The 15,003-nt window shown below is 33.3% G+C and overlaps 2 protein-coding genes across 5 annotated transcripts in view; one reads left to right on the top strand and one right to left on the bottom strand.

The window, feature by feature from the left end:
- The window catches only part of LOC128216856 (G-protein coupled receptor dmsr-1-like), a 138,237-nt gene extending 132,358 nt beyond the window's left edge, over nucleotides 1-5,879 (bottom strand). The window contains exon 1 of the mRNA XM_052923545.1: nucleotides 5,780-5,879. The gene's annotated coding sequence lies outside the window, so the exon portion shown is untranslated. The remainder of the gene's footprint in view (nucleotides 1-5,779) is intronic.
- Nucleotides 1-15,003, top strand: part of LOC128216855 (protein MON2 homolog) — a 299,982-nt gene that overhangs the window by 223,012 nt on the left and 61,967 nt on the right. The window lies entirely within an intron of this gene.

Below are 15,003 nucleotides of genomic sequence, written 5' to 3'. Positions count from 1 at the left end.
CACTTTAAAATGTTGTTATTGCTCCTTTTGGTAGCCCTATTTTACATAGGTATTTATTTCCCCTCCCCGTCCGTAAAAAATGAAAACTGCTATTGCCTTTTTGACAAAGTCTTTTTTACACATTTGTCATATATTTTCTTGACCTCAGCCGAGACATTTGGACACGTTACATTAAGAGATAGAAAAACAGGAAATGTTTTCAGGAAAGGGTGTATATAAAGTTTGGAGAAATCTGAGATAAAGAACAGTCCTTTATTGAGTCTAGAAAGTACAAACATTGTCATAGTGCATTCTGGAAATCTGACATAGATAGAGATTAGATAGATATATCATACGAACAATAAGAGGGAATACGTGTTGGGGGTTTTCTGGCTTTGACTCAATGCCATTAAATAGGGTTTATGTTTAAGGTTTCGACTAATGGACTTGTTTCTGTATTTTATCATACAGATATTGTAAAAAATGTCAATATTATATTCAGTCAATCTCGATGAGGTTTGGCAGTACAACGTTATCTCAATGCAGTTGAACTTGGTTTAAAAAGAATGCCAGTAAAAACAAAGTTCCTGCCAACAAAAATATTTATATTTTTGGTGAAATTTTTTGTTTGTTTGTGTGTGTTTTTTTTTCAAAACAAAGATCATATCAGTTGGTTGCATTCATTGATTCTCGATTGCTGTCGTGCATCATGAATCTCGTGCATTTAATCCTTCTCAGAAATAAAAGACTTAACTTTGTCTCGTTGAACCTATCACAAAATGTTCATGCAGACATAATCAGCATGGTTGGTTCTGTTAAAATTCAGAAGTTATAAGAAAACTTGATTCAAAATATAAACGTTTCAAGGAAATATTTGTATTTAAAACGTAAGAAAATTCAAATAATTTTACAATGTCAACAAATTCGAATTAATTTTCTCAGAGGTTTATTTCTTCTGTGGGATGTTTCGAACTATAATGGGCGAGGTAATCGCACTGTTGATAGGTTCATTTCGTAATTTATTGTCACAGTTAAAGCTGCCTGTCGCCAGATAAAATGTTTTCACGCCAGATTTATTTAAATTACTTGTCATCACATGGCCAGTTGTCTGTTTAAGACTCATATTATTTTACAACCTTTTTTTTTTAATTTTAAAATACAACCACACATGTAACTTATTAACCTTTTAAATCGGACGACTCCTGACAAGTAAGAGGTCTTTAACACCACTTTAGACATTTTGTTATCCCCCGCCTTGAAAAGGCGAGGGGATATAGTAATGGTAGGCGCGATTCCGTGTGTGTGTGTGTGTGTGTGTGTGTGTGTGCGCGCGCGCGCGCGTCCGTCCGGCACACATTCATTTCTTTGCATCTCCTCTTACATTCGATATCTACCAAACTTTCACAGATTGATGATCATATAGTGAAGCAGCGCATATCGTCAGGCTTTCCTGATTTGACCATTTTTGAAAGAGTTATTGCCCTTTGCTTATTTTACATTTAAAATTGGTTTCTTCGCAACTCCTCTTACGTTTTTCTTGAGATTTCTACCAAACTTTTACAGATTGATGATCATAAAGTGAAGCAGCGCATATTGTCAGGCTTTCCCGATTCGACTATTTTTGAAAGAGTTATTGCCCTTTGCTTATTTTACATTTAAAAGTGGTTTCTTCGCAACTGCTCTTACGTTTTTCATGCCATTTCAAACAAACTTTCATAGATTGATGATCATAAAGTGAAGCAGCGCATATTGTCGGGCTTGCCTGATTTGACAATTTTTGAAAGAGTTATTGCCCTTTGCTTATTTTACATTTAAAATTGGTTTCTTCGCAACTCCTCTTACGTTTATGACTATAAAGCGCATATTGTCAAGCTTTTGCAATTTGACCTTTTTTGAAAGAGTTATTGCCCTTTCTTAATTTTACGCATTTTCCTGAGAAACTACCCTTACCATTGATTGGCTTTCGTTACAAAAATGCCCCATGAGGCGGGGGATATAGCTGTCTGTGACCGCTCTTGTTTATCTAGGTAAAATTAGCAAACTTGTTGGTCTGCAACACAAGATTAAAAATATACATTAATGGTAGATTTCAAAATACGTGACCACATGTCTTGTTTTTCAAAATAAATGACCAAATTATGGATAGATTTCAGGATGAATAATTTACTTTACAATTATTTTTTTTCTTGTATTTATTATCAGTTCTGATTTGAAGATTAAACTAGTTGCGATTTTAGGATCGGAATGCTTATTATTTATATTAATATAGTATGTTTAATGCAATTAATTAATTTAATTTAAGCTTTATATTATCCGGTATCATTTTCTACGATGAGTCAATTTAATTTTATGAATTGTGTTTAGCTTTCTACGAACAGTCATTAAATACTTCTGGAACCTTTTGTGTGTCAAAAATAACATCAAATATAAATAAATATTTACAGTTCGATATGTAATAACTTTTGGTAATGCAACTTTCAAATTTCTCCTTTTAAATTTGAAACATGTTGTTAAATTTATTGTCCCAGCCTTTATATTGTTTCTCAGTTTTCGTTTTACTATTGAGGAAGTTTTATCACCAATCTCGGAGTATGTTGCATATGTTTTGCTGCATCAAATATTTTCTATTGAAACCTCGCTTATGGACTAAATGCAAATCTGTATTAACTATACAACCTTTCCATCAAGTGTTAATGCAGTTTTGAATCACTACGTAATAAGAATTGATTCTCAATTTCTATTTGGATCACGCATGTCTCTCTTGGACAGGCGATCAGACAAGAAAAGCATCAATTACTTAATATATTTTGAGGGATAAGTATTTCGGGTGATTTGAAAGTTTTCTGTAATTTTGGTACAGTCTGTCACTAGATGAGATTCATTTGTAAGAATTGTGTTTGTTTTTGTACATTATGTGACTTTTGCTGGTAAAATGGAAAGCATTTCGAAAGCTTATAATTTGTTTGCAAAGCCATTTCGCAATTACTTTCTTACCTTTTAAGGCTTGAGAAAATGGATTGTATAATTTATACTGTATTGTGTATTAAAATGTCATACTTGGTTATGTTATTGCTTTCCACATGTAGTACAGGGACAACAACAAAAAAGACGAGGAGTTTGGTGTAGTGATATCGATGTTCACCTCTCACTCAAGAGAACCTAGGTTCAAGCCAGATTAAAAGCACTTTCCCTTGGCCTCACAAAAAGGACACCACATTTCCATTTCAATAAGGTGTTAAAGTCGTAACTTAAACAATCGTTAATATGTAAGAACAGCACACTTTGTACGTTATTGACTTGCAAACAAAATAAAAACAGCCAAAACATTTTGTAAAATCGTGATGGACTATGCTTGTTGTAAATTAATGGTTTGTTTCATAATCAACCTCCTTGTTTACCGTAAGATATGAGTACAGAATGTTTTTCTTCAGTATTTCAGCTCTTTCAATTAAGCTCTCACTCCTAAATCTCAGCAACTTTTTAGCGTGTCTGCTAAAACAATTGACAAACTGCTCATTCCACTATTGGGAAAACAGATAGAATAAAAACAAAGTAAAAACAAAGTACAAATACTGATAATGAAGTATACGAATTGCCAGCGATTTTTATCCTGAGATATAACAGATTTGCCGTCCATCATTTTCCAGCAATAGCAGCAGCAAGTATCTTCTCCTATGTCACGTTGACTGATCCCCAACGCATCAGAGGACCATCAGTAACCAGTGATATTTTCACCCTTGCTTATCATTGCTCAGATATACATTCTCATTCATTTCTGCCATTTAACTCTTATTAATACGGGGAATAATGTGAATTTTGAATGTATTTTTTTCCAATAATAACACCGTTTACAAACAAGATAATTCTAGAAATCATCTAGGTTTTCTTTTATTTCAAAAATGGGCATTATTCGACAAAAAATAAAATCATGGGCTCTACTGTACACGTTCTCTGGCAACATTTATACCAAATATCATTCCAATATTTTGAATGGTTTTTGACATAATGACTAAACATAAAATGCACTATGACGACAACAACATGTCTAGGTTTTTACCTCAAGACTATTATACAATGAGCCAATGGTTCAAACAATATTTTCACTATCATAACATCGTGCCACAAGGACCTGTTACTCAGATATACGATAAGATATATTGGGAAGTTTCATAATTTTATTGTGTCTCTGCAATATTGGAGATATTATCAAATAATGAAATGGAACCATAAAATGACACCCTCATTTTGAAGTTGATGAGCAGTTTTCATTCATAGCGTTACACTTTAATATTGATATCTATTGACCACAAAACAGTGTTGGACCTAGATATTTATGTTAGCGTATGGCTAAATTATTTTGCTGACATTGCTGAAGAACCAAAATATATAGCTATATCAATAGAAACAACCGGGCCAATGCAAAAAATAATGTTAAAATAGTGTTGGTATTTGCCATTATGGTGTCCCAAGATTTTGAAGAGCCAAAAGAACGTTCTCCTGATAAGGTCTGAATTAAAGTCGTCTTGGATCAGAGGTGGACACCAATACCACTACACCACGCTCATCTTCATATAATCCCTGTAGTGCATGAGCCAAGCAACACTTTCATCATTACCTAACCATACAAAACAGAAAATATCCTACAAAATAATTATAAATCACACAATCCATTTTCTCAACCCGTAGGAAGTAATTGCAAGATAATTTTGCGAACATAAAGGAAGCCTTTAAATACTGTTCATACCTCTAAAAGTAAGGAGTAATGTAGGGAAAATCTTAAAAATGAAACCCGTCTAGCGGTGTCAGACAGAAAAGTTTCCCTTGAAATTTATTGAGACTAAGAATTTGATGTTTGCAATGCTCATGTTTTGTTTAATCTTCTGTTCAATAACACACGCGTGATGCAAGATGGCAATTTAGAACCGATGGGTGTTGCATTACCAAAACTGTTACTAACTTAACTTTTAATAGTTACGTATATTTGATGATAGTTTTGACAAATAGGGTCTTAAAGTTGATCTGTGAACATTCGTGGATGATAGACTTCTACTCAGTCAGAAGAAGGCCGATTTAATTATTTTTATATGTAGGTTTTCATTTGTAACTGAAAGGCAAAGTTCTTAAAGAGTTTTCGAACATTTTACTTGGCTTGTGATAACAGTGATAAAAATAAAACTGGCGTTGAATGTAATATCTGGTGACAGACAGAACTGTGACAGAAAATTACGGATATAACCTATAAATCGTGCTTTTATTGTGCATATTATAGCTTAAAACATCCCACAAAGGGAATACAAGTATGTGAGAATGTATTCCATTCTGTTGACAATATTAAACTATCTGACTTTTCTTATGTTTTACATAAGAGTATTCCTCCTCAACTGTTTATGTTATGGTTAAAGTTTTCTAATGGCCTATGTACTTTAACAATTTTATGCTGATTGTGTCTGCATGGCCAAATGAGGAAAGCTCGTTATTTTCTGAAGTATACAATATGAAAGAAAAGAACGCGCTATTGCAACAAGAAGACAACAAACCTATATTAGCAAAAATGTGCATATTCAGGAAAGAAAATTACACTTCCAAATAAGCTTCTCCGTATACACTATTCTGACTAATTCCCATTGGAAACACAAAACGTGTCTTATTGTAGAGCACAACTTTATCAAGATTGCTCATTGTATCACGTACTTTTCTAAAACAAAATCGATTGATTTTCCTTTCATTCAGAATGACCCTTTAAAATGTTTTTACTTTAAATGATATTTCTAGAAATAATAAAGGATTGTGTTTTACTTACGTCTAACATTTCCGGTAACTGATGTCTTATGAAATCCCACCACTACATAAACCCCTCATCAAGACATTTCATCCGTATTTCGAGCTCCTAATGTTAAGTATCCAAATACCTAGGCTAAGGTCACGAAAATATTTGAGAAAGTATAATAAAGTTTTGTTGGGGATAGAAATTAACCACATGTTAATGCATAATGCAGACCTTGCCAATAAAGCAATACAGTTGGAACAAAGAATATTGGTTTGGGATTAAACCTGAATATATGTGTAATACAATTAAAGAAATCGTTGAGTTTGGAGATAAAACATAATGTCTTTCACACAAACCCTAAACTTTGCCTTACAGTAAGTGTTTTGAATTAAAAAATTACAAAGGAGTTAACACATGATTATTAACGCACATTTCATCCAAACTCTTTTCCACAAAATACGTACTTGATATTATTCAGGCTCTGGTTTGAAATAATTCAGAATAGTATGTGTTTATTTTGAAAAATTGAATGTCCACCCATGATGATTGTATGTAAAATTCAAATGACAACATTACAGTTTCGCAGGGTAAAAACAGATGAAAAAATCTGCTTCCTTACTCAATGTCACTTCAAACCTTTTCACTTTAACTTTTAGTACTTCTGATTTATTTTCTCCACTTTTTATCAAAAGAACGCATTATCGATGCGGCTTATACGATCTTGGTTGTGCTGTAAGGTAAGCATTATTAGCCCATACACTACACAAAAACATCACACGTAAACTGTCATGGGCAGTATGGCTACTAAGTATTTCTTCTTTCTTAATTGCCAATGCAATTCATCACATTTAATGGCCGTTTTAAGAGCCATGCATTGTATTAATCAGTGCATTATTGCTAGCATGTTTTGTCGCAAGGCCTACCTTAAATACGCTACAGACACAATTAATGTGTAAGACTTTCAGCTAATTCTTACTTTAAGGATACTGACATTTCCTAATACTCTTCCCCTGTATATCATAAATGAATATCAAAATAAAGACACAAGACACATTGTATCCTCACAATATCTTTTAAGTCCCCCAAAGGACATAACAACCACCAGACAGTGTTACAGTAATTTACACACAAAGGGACTTTCTCCAGTAAGCTCCCAATCTATTATCCCTTACCTGGTATTGGCAGATATATTCTGGAATAAAACACTGAAAATACCCAATGAGACTGGAAAATGTCCATCAAATTTCAACATGCCATTGTCCTATCTGCTATTGACTAGATATTCCAAATCGGTTCACTCTACTGGAAATATCTTTAAGAGTTATATGGGAAATTCATATCATCTGTCTGAAATTTAAGGATATGAAACTCAAACTTGAAGGAGTCAGTAGACACAAAGAATATTTTATTTATTTTTTGTTCAGCAGATTCAAGGCAAAAATGTTTCAGACTAATTTAGAGATAACATGTTAGCAACGTTTTTTTCAGCATCGCTAAGATTAAATGATTTAATTGCTGTATGATTTTTTTCATCATTGTTCAAATCGAAATACTTCTATGAAAATACGATACAGCAATCATCAAATACTCATTTAATTTTTGTTATTCCCAAGCTTAAATCATTTCACATTTCAATGGCGTTACTTACGGTTGTTGGCGTAGGAGAACATTTAGTGTCAAATCTGTAAATAATTATTAACATTATTATAGAGATGTATTTGGAACTCTTGCTGATGTTTAATCATAGTAAGAAGCAGTTGCATTGTTCATAATTCACACTCAATTAGCGAATGCGTCCATTGAAGAGTCAAATAAATAAGCTATATATATCGAGCGCATCTGATCGAGGACTCTAGTAGGCGCACGTGGTTGCCTTTTGTATCAGCAATACAATGTTCTTGATCTGGTAATTCATAGCAATAGAAAGTTAAAACATGTAATAAACACAAGACATTCCTGATAAAAGACCAAAGCATACCAAAGAAAGGATCGATTTTCTGGTAACAAACATACTATGTGCATCATTGGAAATAACTTCAAGTAAAGTAAAACAGCCACATTATTTTTAAAACCTTAATGGACTATGCTTGTTGTAACTTAAGGCTTTGTACCAACAGTACGTTCCGACTGAATGAGGTTGAATTTGTTTGGAATTTTCTGACATCTATGAAAACAAAACAAAAATTCAACCAACATGTTTACCATAAGGCATCAAAAACAAAGCCTCCATGTTAACCATATGGCAAAAGTACAAATTGTGTTTTTTTCTTTAGTTCGTCAGCTGGAATAATATAGTTCTCAGCAAATTGTTTAACGTGATGGCTAAAATAATCGACTAACTGCTCATTCACCTATTGCAGAACAGATTGAAAAAAGCAACGACTTCAAAAACCCAGCTAAAGGTATTCAAATGCCACGATTTTTGAAGATATAAAACAAATTTGGCTTCCATCATTCTCCGGCAAGAATAGCTACAGTTCTTCTCCTAGTACACCTTTAGGATATTCATAAAGATCAAGTTTATGTTAACGGTAGAATAGAAAGAAATCCAAGCAAGATGATTGTGTCATTTTACCCCGATACCAAAGCAAGGGCACGGCCAGCAGATGAGACTGATGGACCATAATTCTCAGACGGCCAATTGGAACTTCAAATATATATATAGCCTTCAAGTTAGATATTTTGCTATGGGACAATTGAATTAAATGAAACCTTTCGTTGTACCTTAGTATCTTGAATAAATTGAAGAGTATATAGGTTGAATGTTGCAGGTCTACATACAGTTTGTGCACTATGTAGCAAAAGTGTGGCACTAACCTCAACCCTTTTTGTTCACAACACAGGCACGTTGAATTATCCTATTAAGACAATTTCATAATAACCAACCATGTTATCATCTTATGAAATGGATACGTAATTGAAAACCCTCATTTTTAGGTTAATAAACACACTTTTTCCATACATAGTGTAGCACTTCAATATTGATATCTGTTGATCACATCACAGTGGTGGACCTATTTTTATCTGTGAAAATATGATTAAATACTATTCACAAAAGCTGATGCGACGAAATATATGACATTATCAATACATGCAGCAAAGAAATTAGTAAATAAAATGGTGCAGAGTGATTAATGGAAGTCGCCAGTGGGGAATCTAAATTTTGAATACGAGATGGCATAACTTAGGGGACTTAACTTTGTATGTGTGCACCTCCTTCAGAAAAAAACGCAAGCTGATTTAACTTTATCTGAAGTCATTTCCAAATCTGATCATAGTCTGCTTTTACCAGATGGTGAAAAACGATTGCTTTTTGTTTATCAAGGATATCTTGTTTTGAATCTCTTATTACATCTATGCATGATCATCATTATGTTTTTCATCCAAATATTGAACTTAACTTGATGGAAATTTTCTTTATATTTTGATATTAAGAAGATTGTGTTGATGAATGCTAATACAAAAAAAAACAGTAACCTTTGCTTGATATATTTAGGTCATTTTTTTCAATTGATAAAACATGTGCGAATGTTTGAATAGAATTTAATAATTTTAATATTTTTTAGAATGTCATAGAATGCTGTTTTGCCTAAATTCCTTAGTCACGCTATTGAAATTTGAAATGTTTCAGGCTTGTATTGCAACAATTTTGTTCAAATGAGTAATTGCTTATTGCTGGTTCGTGTTCCTATATAAGTAATGAAAACAGCTTGCTTTCGAATGATTAAAAAAGTCGGTTACATTTAATTCGTACGTGAGGCCCTTTTAAACATGTTTGTCCTAAATACTGCTTTAATTAGAAATCAAAATGGCATTTGTGTGTATTGACTTGTTCCAGGTTAAGTCTCGGGTCCTTAAATCACAGACAGATGATATGAATTGTCCATATAAATCTTTTAAAGATATTTCCGGTGTAGAGAATTGTATTGGAAGTTCAAGTCATTATCAATTTATTTATGTGCGAAAAATAAAATACTTGAGGGCATTGCATGCAGAGAATAGGGAATGTTGAAAATGGGTAAATTGATGGATATCTTCCAGTCTCATGAGGAATTGTCACTGGTATATTCCAGAATATATATCTGCCAATTTCAGTTAAATGTTAATAAATTGAGAGCTCACTGGGAAAGTCCTTTGTTGTGATGCACTTTCTGTTGGTGGTGATGTCTTATGGGGACATTTAATATGCTGCAAGCTGTTACCTAATGCTTTCAAATAATAAAAAAATGATTTTGGTCATGAAACATAGAGAATTGGGATATGTCAGTAGTCTTGTAGTACGAAAAAGCTGAATTCGGCCTGTTCCTGTTTTTTGCCTTGTGGCGAAAAGAACTAAGAAATATTGCAATGATTACCACAATGTAGAGCGGCTACTTAATGTGATGTTTTTAAGCATCCTTGAGAGATAAACTACTGGGTAATCTGTGAAAAAGCAAAACTATTAGCCACGTTGCCTATTTGAGTATATGTGTAATATTATTGTGTTATGTATGAGCTATTAAACCTTGCCTTACAGCTCATCCAGTGTAATTAATCGGTTTGTTTGGGGAAAAAAGTGAATAAAAAAAATCAGTTGTTCTAACTCGAGAAGTGAAAGTGAAAAGGTTTAAAGTGACATTAAATAAAAAAAAGCAGATGCATTCTTATCGCTTACACCCAGTGAATTTGTATTGTCATCCTTTGAGTCATTTGACTTTTTCAATCAGTATTTCTTAACATACAATTATATTGGGTGGACTGCACCATACTGCTTTTCTATACAAACAGAAGGCATAATATTCACAGTGATTGCTAAATAGAACCTGTGTTATATGAAATGCTCATTTTGCGGCTAAGAGTCAATGTCGAATATAGATAAGGGACGAAGATATTTGTTTTGTTGCTGTATTAATGTGTGGTCTTGTGTCTTTTACTTTAATATTGTATTATTTTCAGATAAAATGGCTTGACCTTGTTTCGCAAAACCTAAAAACAAAACATGCAGACATTAATAGCATGTTAAGAATCGTTTTAAGGAGGGAGGGGGTAATATTCTGATTTAAAACACAGGAAACATCAGATAATTATACAATGTAAATAGCATCCGATTAATTCTCTGAGACTTTTATTCCTTTTCGTGGCATGTTCCTGACTATAATGGGCCAAATAATTGCAAGTTCATCGGTTCTTTTCGTAATTGACTGTAACAGTTACAGCTGCCTGTCGCCAGATAAAACATGTTCATATTTTAATCACTGTTATCATAAAGCCAGTAATCTGTGAGACTTGTTTAATTCTAAGACATTTCCTTTCATTTTACGATAAAACTTACTAATAAAAATAATGAAGAAGGCCTGCTTCTGACATAGAAGAGGTCTTTGAACCATTGGGGAATTTTTGTTTCAGTTAAAGTATCAGGAAACTTGTTAAGCCGTCATTTAAATCTTATTGTCATTCCGCCATGCAAAATACATGGATGATAGATATAAGCATTATTGACGAAAACTTCTTAGGTTTCAGAATAATTTGGTAGATTTCAGAATGCTCATAATGCTTTGTTGCTTGTATTAATGATCAGGTCAGAATTGGAAACCAAAATACTAACCTTTTCGAAATTAGTTTGCTTTTTATTGATCATAATTCAGTAGATTTAATATGCATTCAGTTAAAGCTATTCAATACCTAGATCATTTTCTTACATGAGTCAATTAAATTTGTAAATTGTTTCAAACCACCTACGAACATTGCAGATCTACACATCTGGAACCTTAAGTTTGTCGAAAACACATAACATATAAACATTTCAAAAGTTTGGAAATGCAACTCTATTTTCAACTTTCAATGTCTTTCTTAGTGCTTTTCCCCCTGAACGCATGTTATTGTCAACCTTTATTAAGGTTGCAGAATGTATTGCATCACAGATAGTATATCCATCGTATCTGTGGATAGCTCAATTAAGAACCAAATTTAAAATTGTATGAACTATACAAAATTTCCATCAAGATTTAATGCAGTTTTGCATCACCAGGTAACACTATTTGATTCTCAATTCCTATCTTGCATCATGAATGCCTTTCTTGGACAGACGTTCAGACAAGACAAGCATCAATTACTTAGCCTTGATATATTAAAAGGGAATAACATTTCGGATGATTTAGAAGTTTTCTGTCTGACATTTTGGTACCGACTGTCACTAGATGGGTTCGATTTCTAAAACTTTATCTCGTCATATATCCTGAGTTACGCTGCAAGGTATAATGATATTGAGGAAATTGTTTGAAACGTAGGTTCATTATAAAAGTCCCTTGATGTGAGCATTTCAAGCGTGTCTGTTTTTTTTCAAGACAAAAGTTGAGGAAGTGTGAAAGCTGGCTCTGACAAGGCTTTTATTTGTATGACCCCTGAGAATGGCATATTAAAATCGCACCGTCCTTCTTTCCGTCTGTCCTTCTGCTCTTCCGTCCGTCCGGTTTTTCGTGTCTATGCAATGCTGCGAAGGATTTTAAAATGTTTTGGCACATATGTTCATTACATAAAGACGATGTGGTCCTATCTCAAGGGTCAAGGTCCTACTAACAGTTAACATTATGGAAGCCACTTACATGGAGATGCAGTTGGTCTTGTCCTGGTTGTTGTCATGCACTTGTGTTCGGTACATAAAGACGTGTCACGTACAATGCTTATAGTTCGAAGCGTTATTGGTCTGTTTGTGGTGTTTGTATATATGTACGCGGTGTTTATTATTGTGTATCTTTAGTTCTATGTCGTTTGGGCCTTTGCTATGTTCCTCCAAACCGGGTGCGTTTTTTATTTCAAAGATTCGACTAGCGGTCTTGTCCCTGTTGTGTTAAGTGTTTTATTGGTGTCATCGTCGTAGTGAAAAAAAATGAAACCTTTGCTGTTACTAATAAACGGTTAAAGAAATTCAAATAAATCTTGATACTCATGTTGCAAACAATAAGTACATGCATGGCAAAGTCCATGACTTTAATGATTGTGGAGTTATGCCCCTTTTTAAACGAAAAAAAACAGCAAACAGCAAAGACATATTATTGTGCTGATTCTAATTCACCTCATTTTCCAAGTACGTAATTTACAACAAAATATATCATGAAATGTTATTTGCCATTGCAAAACATCGAACTGGAAGGCTAGATATTTTAAAGCTCCCTTGACCATATGAAATCAATGGCACATTCTCATCTGCTTGTGGGTGTGGTTTGACAAAGAATGATCCATATGAAAAGACCGAACGTGAACTATCACAAGAGATTAATCGAAAACCTGTCTATATTAAGATGTGTACGATATACATTTTCCTAAATTGCAAAATCTACAAAACTGCCAATGTATTTCAAATGGACGGATTACAAAAAGATAGAGTCGTATAGATCAGACTCGACTCTGATAAAGAGTGACTAATATCAATTATCGGCATATAGATATCCGTGCGGCACTGAACCTGTTGAATGACAGGAATGAATTGGCTTGTATGTTTGAGCAATGAGAATGAATGGGGTAATCATTGCCGTCAGGCTTTGTTGATCAGTCAACGTGACCTAGGAAAGAGGTAACTGCGTGTACTTTAACTGGAGAATGATGGATGGCAAATCTGTTGAATCTGATGCTAAAATACTTTGTCATTCGCATACTTCACTGCTAGTATTTATCGTTGGTTTTCTACCTTTTCTGCAATAATAGAATGAGCAATTAGTTGATTATTTAATCAATTACTTCAACAATTTGCTAAGATTTATTTATTTAGAAGTAAGAGCTTAATTGATGAAGCTGAAGTGAACTGAAGATAATCTGACGATAAAAATGTATGTTATTTTGCTCTTGGTAAACAAGGAGGAATTTCTTGTGTGTTTTTGTTGTTATTTTCATAGTTGTTAGAATAATTCAAATAAAAAATCAGCATTAGTTCACCAAAACCTTTGTTATACGAAATAAGGATAAGTTACAAAAAGTGTGCGTGAACCCCTTTTAAACTTGGCTGCCTTAAATACTTATAAACATAGTTTATGACATGTTCGGGTTTAAATCTCAGGTCCTTAAATCTCAAACAGGTAATATAACTATGCGGTACAACTATAAGATATTCTAATAACTCTTTAAGATATATCCGGTATACATAACAACATTGGAAGATCAAATCAATACCAGTTTATGTCTAGGAAAGAAATAAAAGACCTGAGTTAGGACATTGCATGCAGAATATAGAGAATGTAGAAAATCGGAAAATTGATGGACAATATCCAGTCTCATGAGGTATTGTCACTAGTTTATTGCAGAATATATCTGCCAATATCAGTTAAAGGATAATAAATTGAGATCCCACTGGAGAGACCCTTAATGGTGTGTTGCACTGTCTGCTGGTGGTGATGTCTTTTGAGGGACATTAAATATATTGTGAGCATTTGATGTGCTTGGTTTCTTTATGTTTACCTTTATTTTTGGCCTTGAGAGGAAGAGTATTAGGAAATGTCGTTATTTGTATAGTACAATAAGCTGAAGTTCCATTAAGTTAAAAGTGCGTATTTCTCTCAATATTGACGTTGAGCGAAAACAACTTAGAAATATTGTAATGATAACCACAAAGTAGGGTTATAAATGTTTCATATCATGAGTTATTAAACGTGATGTTTACACTGGCATTAATAGGAAAATACCAAGTCACCTATGAAAAGGCAAATATATGAGCAATATTGCCAATGACAGTTTCTGTGTTATAGTCTTGTGCAAGGTTGGAACCAAGATAAAATTGAAGCGCGTCAATAATTGTATTTTGAAAGATAATTAAACGAAATGAAAATTAGTAGAAATAGAGTAGAGAAATAAAAGTGAAAAGGTGGTAAGTGACGTTAAAAAAGAGGCAGATGTAATTTTCTCGCTTTCACCCTTCGAGTTTCTTATGTTGTCATCTTATGTTTCACCTAGTCTGCTGCTTTGAATTATATACTTCGTAAATTCCAAACGCTTGCTGTAAGGCCTTTTTGAGTATCAGGAACTGTATATTTTACCATATCCATCCTTAAAGAATGTCTGTATTGCACATTTAGTAAGGTTTTAATCCTTACCATTATTCTAAATTTTGTTATTGTATTGCTGTTTTGACATAGTCTGTGCATTATACATTAACATGTAATAAGTTTCTATCCCCCAACAAAACTTTGTTATATTTTTAACAAAGTCTTAACAACACATTTGTTAAATATGTTCTGGACCTTACCAACTACATTTGGATACTTTCCATTATATAGGAGATAGGAATACAG

The sequence above is a fragment of the Mya arenaria genome, chromosome 14 (genome assembly GCF_026914265.1).
Source record: "Mya arenaria isolate MELC-2E11 chromosome 14, ASM2691426v1".
In the NCBI taxonomy this organism is placed as follows: domain Eukaryota; kingdom Metazoa; phylum Mollusca; class Bivalvia; order Myida; family Myidae; genus Mya; species Mya arenaria.
This window is presented reverse-complemented; position numbering and strand designations above follow the sequence as displayed.